Genomic DNA, 6,340 nt, shown 5'->3' with positions numbered 1-6,340 from the left:
TATAATTTGTATAACATTGGTTGCTAAGTGACTTCTGCTAATGCAATGTGTGTAAGCCTAAAGTGGCAGTGTGCTAAATGTAGGCATAAAGTGACAGTGCTAAATATTGGCAATGTGTGGCGGTTTGCTTATTGTTACTCTATTACATTTATTATATATAGGCCCCTTACTAAATACCATTTGAATAAGGGCTTTGTCTAACCAGGTCCCGTGAAAAAGGTTAACTGCAAATTTTATTTGAACATATAGGCCTATGCCTAAACTGTTTTCTTTATGTACTTGATTGTTACTTACTATAAGCGGCATTTCTTTTATCATATTTCAGATGTGGAAAGTGGATCCAAAATATGAAGAGAAATGACTTACGGGATAAGTCAACCGATTGTCTCTATAATAAATATATAATCTGTTCAGAGATCATTTTGAGCAATCTCAGATTATGTGTACAGGCAGACTGGTGTGGAATGCCGTCCCAACTAAACTTGAAATTCCGATTCAAAGAACAACCATAAAGCGTAAACTACAATTTACAAATGAGGAAGGCTACACAATTGCTAAAATAATTAAATTTTGTAAGTCATATTCACTAGATTAGTAAGAATTGTGCTATAATATTGTTTCCATATTTTTTTTATCGTATTAGGATGGAAGAATTGTAGTTGTACCTCAAATACAGAATGTCTCAATCAGCTCTGATATTTATATCTGGATTATAATTTTGACTAACAAAACAGTTTGTAAAATAGGCCTATTTTATATAGGCCTAGGTCTAAGATTTCAGATAATTATTTGACTGGTTTTTTATGTTTGTATATTATTTTTGGATAAATGTTTATGTATTAGCTTTGCTTATTATGCTTAATATAGGCCCTTTATAAATTATTTATATCATTGTACTGCAATAGGTTCAGAAGAAGACCATAGCTATGCAAAGGATTATTCATTGGAAAATTAACCAGACGAACAAACAAGCACTGGAAGTCACTCCAGTATAATAGAACCAGGTATGGCCTACGATTTATTATTATTTTTTTATTTATTTTATTTAAACAAACCAACAGCGAAAACAAGAATCGCCACTTACAGAATTATAAAAACATAAAAATAGGCCTATAACAAACTATAGAGGTTATAGGCCTATATTTAAGTGTTTTTTAATGGTGTGTTTTCAGTTGGCGATATTGGGTTAAACTGAGACTCATTTTAAAGTAACAGCTTAGTTTGTATATTCAAATCTGGCGTTATGCGTATGTTCATCTGTTTTGATGTTAAATGATCGTAACCATTTCTACTTGTTCTCCATGCTTTTCAGAACCCAAAGCACCTTTGGAGATTACAGAAGATACTACTCTTGACACACAAGTGGATGTACTTTCCAATAAAGAAAGGATAGACCAGAGTCATGAAAAACCGAATAGGCCTACATTAGATAGGGAGCCAAACGAACACTCGACCTTTGGAAATAACTCCAGCACGAACGAACTAGGTGGGCCTATACAAGGATTACAAAATTATTCAGTTAAACTAGTATAAACATAAGCATGTTTTGTGTGTATGGGGCCTATGTGGGTGTATGTTGAGTTGAAAATGGTTAAATGTAGGCACACATTTTAAATTTAAAAAAAAAACGCACAATAAACAAATTATAAACATATGCTTTTGCATTTCAACTATGTTTTTGTGATAAATTATCGTAACGGTTTATTCTTGTTCCTATTGCTTTTCAGAAACTGATTCTTTAAAAATTACAGAAAAAAGTATTCCTTCTGGCACACAAGTGGACGACCACAGCTATGCAAAACATAATTTATTGATAAATGAGTCATACCAGCAATCGTCCATTCGGGATAACTCCAACACAAATAAACAAGGTAAGAAACTTCAAAACATGAAAATCGAATAGCCTACAATATTAATTTAGAGGTTTGACACAATCAAGTAAAAAAAAAGTCAATTAGGAAATTTACACTTAAATATTATTATTGTGTTTGCTAAGAAGTAGTTAATTAACTGGTCATACATTAATATTCATTCTGTGTGTTTTCAAAGAGCCTGGTAAGGGTACACAAAAGGATGCTCCACGCAGGAAGACAAGCTGCTGGCCTTCGCACTTCACAACCAAAGCCCGAAGGCTCATAAATTTTGTCGGAAGATTTTTGCACTGCCAACTGTAAGTTCATTGAGAAGATGGTTAGAAAACGTGAAGCTACAACCTGGTTTTAATATGTGTTGCGTAAAAAGTGTATGACCATGTCGGAAAGAAACAAAGTGTGTGTTGTAACACTGGATGAGATGAGTTTGAAATCAGGCCTCTACTATGACATGGCAAAAGATATAGTAGAGGGAATGGATGATTTTGGTTCTATTGGAAGAACAAAAAAACATAGCCACTCATGCCCTGGTATTTATGGTCAGGGGTCTGTCATGTAAATGGAAGCAACCAGTAGGTTACTTCATAGCCAATAGTGCCACACCTGGCAGTACATAAAAAATACTACTGCTTGACTCCATAAAAAAAGCTACAAAATATAGGGTTCACGGTAAAAGTTGTGATTGGAGACCAAGGCTCAAACAATCGTAAGATGTTTTCTGAGTTAGGTTTAACGGCAGACAAACCATTTATTGTGTGGAAAAAGGAGGACGATAGTGAGAGCCACAACATCTATTTTATGTACGACCCGCCATATTTGCTAAAAAGTGTGCGCAATAAATAACCTGAAACAACATATCTTTGTTGTAGATGGGCATGAAATTAAATGGGATTATGTTGTAGAATTCTACAATCATGATTCCAAGCTGCCACTTAGAATGGCCCCAAAGCTGACTTCAAGGCACATTGAACTACTGCCCTTCACACCCCAATGAGGGTTTGTCTTGCCGCACAAGTATTAAGCCATAGTGTGGCAGCTGGTATTTTAACACACTCATCACTTGGCAAATTACCAGCAGAAACAGTATATACTGCAAATTTTATTGAAAAAATGGATCAGATATTTGATTCATTCAATTCCAGAAAATTAAGCGATGCAAAAGAGTACAGAAGAGCTGTAAAAGTTGGTTTCCCACATATCCAGTTCTGGGAAGATTGTGTTAAATGGATAAAGGGTTGGAGGGTAAAATCGGGGTCGTTAGCTAAAATTGTATGCATTCAGGGGTGGGTTCTCACAATTAATTCAGCTATTCAATTATTTAGTGAAATATCAACACAATGTGATTTTAATTTTCTACTAACTAATCGTCTTACTCAGGACTGCTTGGAAAATTTGTTTTCGATTATTCGACACAGGGGTGGGAATAGGGACAACCCTACAGTTAATGAATTTCGTGCCGCCTTGAAGCAGGTGATGTGTTCAAAGATGATGGCTCCGCTTGGGAATAATAGTAATTGTCTACCTGACGATGATTGTTTCATTGAGGTATGTCAGACTAAACAATATGTTCGAAAACCGAAGCAGCAATGGATAATGAGGTTGATGAATTGGTGGCCGTTGAACAGACACATATGAATGCTATCGTATATGTGGCAGGATATATTGCCAAAAGGTTCTTAACAAAGCACAAGTGCGATGTGTGTAAGGCATTACTCCAAAGTGATTCGACCTTCCTACAAGATCCGTCGCAACTTTTAACGCACTTTAAATCAAACAATACTAAAAATTCTGACTTTGGATCCTTAATCATGCATAATGAACAATTTACAATTTTTTTTGTTGCTTATGAACAGATTTTTGTAAAATTTGTTAATCAATTTTTGCATACAAATTTAATTTCAAGAGTAATTATAAATAGAACATTGTCTGTAACTGAAATCATGAATTTTAAATTAAATCTGTGCACAAGAAATATGGAAAATTTATTAATTTCATATTTTGTAAGATGTAGACTTAGTTGGGCTGTCAAATTTTATAACAGAGATTTGCAGGATTTGTTAAAGAAAAATAAAAAGAAAAGAAGAAGAACAGAAAATTAATAAAAATTATCCATTTATAAAGTTTATGTAGTAGATAATGTGCAAGAAATTTACATTTGCACTCAGTTTGAATGGGACAATCCTACCATGGCGGCCCAGCAGGAATAAGCGAATCCGACGTTTTCTTTTTTTCCCCCACAATTAAATTCAAACTTTTTGTCCTGTTCCATAATTCAACTTTTACAGCTCTTCTGTACTGGTTTGTATTACCAAAACCAACTTAAATGACAAAAACAAGAAAATATACTTTTTATATATCCATATTCTCCATATTATATGCTTTAAAATGAAAACCTATTTACTGGAATTGGATTTAATTGAAGAGTGTACTGCATTCTTTAACGTGCACATGGGCCATAGAAGCACACGGGACCAACGGCTTAAACGTCTCATCCCAAAGACGGTGCGCTATTGTAACTTGTATTTCAGCCCTCTAGCTGACACACAAGGAGAGACAGCGATGATCTCCACGGTTCAGCGCGCACACAGTGGCTACCACCAGATTATCCGACTGAGCTAAGCTGCTCTCTCAATTGACTTACTATTGCCTAAGTTATAAGAGTTTAACCCCATCTCATACAATATTGTCACATTTATATCACTCAGTTTTAAATATAGCGAAAGTACGCTGGTTTATAATAATAATAATAATAATAATAATAATATATTATTATTATTATTATTATTATTATTATTATTATTATTGTCGTGTCGTCGTCGTTGTTGTTATTATTATTATTATTATTGTTGTTATTATTATCGTTTATTATTATTATTATTATTATTATTATTATTATTATTATTATTATCATGATTTTTATTATTCAAATTCGTTGTAAAAAAGTTTGTAAACAAGCAAATTTGAATTTCCAAAACCTTAGTTATGAATTTTTGCATACACGATATGTGGCTAAAACATTATTGGATGTTCATTAAAGTATTACACTAGAATTTTATCATTTCCTCTTGGTCTTTGTCATGCCTAGGTGTCCCATATTATGGGCAACTTTCACCACTTTTCTTTGCAAAGAATTTGGTATGACAATTTGTCGGTCTCGGAACACCAACCCTTCAGTTCATGTCGAATGTGATAAAATGGTGTAATATATGGGTCCTTCCTGTTCATCTCCCACTCGCCGAGTTGAATAATTTTGCTGAGTTTCTGTAGTTGGCTGTCGGTTGATGTTTCTCTCAGAATCTGATCCATAACAATGGAGTGTTCATCTGTGATTATCTGTCTGATAATGAGCTCTGTTTCATCTGATTCTGTTTCGGGTAGTGGATGCCTGGAGAAATCAAGTGGATCTCTGTCATCTTTTCCTGGTTCATAAATCATTTCAAAATCCACATTATGCATACTCATGACCCATTTCTCAGTCCTAGGTGGGAGCTTAGTTGTGGCCTTCGTAAACATGGGGATGACTGGTTTGTGGGCCGTAATGATAATGAATCTTGAAGCTCCTAGTAGGTAGATGCTTAACCTATATTTTGCCCATTTGACTGCCAGTGCATCTTTTACAGTCTGGCTATATCTCTTCTCTGTATCAGTCATTGTACTGGTGATAAGATGAACAGGTTGGAGGCCTTTCACTGTCTTTTGGAATAAGCCGGCTGACAATCCCTCATTGAAGCTTGCTTCTGTTTGCGTACAATAATTGGTAACTTGGGATTGAAATATGCCATTGTATATCAAGGTATCTTTATTTCAAAAAATCAAAATATCATCGCAGCACAAAGCTGAATTGAGATAAAATGTACAAATAGTCGTCAAAGTATTTAAAAAAGTCTTAAAATTACAGGACAAACATAAATTTATACCACAGAATCCAAAAATCACACACAAACAACCAAATTAAACAAGATTATGAAACAAAATAAAATTGGAAATAAAAAACCACATACATAGGTTATTATATAAGTCATTGCAGAATCATTATTATGATATTATTAATATTGTTGCTATTGTTATTATTAATATTATTAATCATAGACATTGTTTTTAATATTAAAATTTTTATTGCTAATTATTATAATTTGTATAAAAATTGGTCATTAAAAAAATATAAATATGTATATATAAAAAATAAATATGTATATACGGATTTAAAACATAGTTACAGCGGAGTAATGCAGGGGAACTATGCCTATTCGAGAAACTGTATAAGGTATGGTAGAGGACTGCTTACATCGGTTGGTTTTACATCTGAATTTATCATATTTTCTTTTCTTTTTCTTTCTTTATTTTTTCTACAGGATTCACTAGCCTTAATAGCGAAACTCTTATATATGTTCTTTCGACGGGTTGATAACGTTTCTAAACTTAAGGTCTTCAGAGACTCTTCGTAAGAAACATACGCCTCAGATAGAATA

At 33.6% G+C, this 6,340-nt stretch overlaps 1 long non-coding RNA gene across 1 annotated transcript in view; it reads left to right on the top strand.

Moving 5' to 3' along the window:
- The first annotated feature begins 331 nt into the window (after window positions 1–331).
- The window catches only part of LOC117114673, a 21,805-nt gene continuing 15,796 nt past the window's right edge, over window positions 332–6,340 (top strand). The window contains exons 1-5 of the long non-coding RNA XR_004446412.1: window positions 332–572; window positions 906–1,004; window positions 1,313–1,486; window positions 1,728–1,871; window positions 2,050–2,170. This is a non-coding gene — a long non-coding RNA (uncharacterized LOC117114673). The remainder of the gene's footprint in view (window positions 573–905; window positions 1,005–1,312; window positions 1,487–1,727; window positions 1,872–2,049; window positions 2,171–6,340) is intronic.

Source organism: Anneissia japonica, unplaced genomic scaffold, assembly GCF_011630105.1.
Source record: "Anneissia japonica isolate Jap-2015-1 unplaced genomic scaffold, ASM1163010v1 scaffold2026_len185144_cov178, whole genome shotgun sequence".
NCBI classification, from domain to species: Eukaryota; Metazoa; Echinodermata; class Crinoidea; order Comatulida; family Comatulidae; genus Anneissia; species Anneissia japonica.
This window is presented reverse-complemented; position numbering and strand designations above follow the sequence as displayed.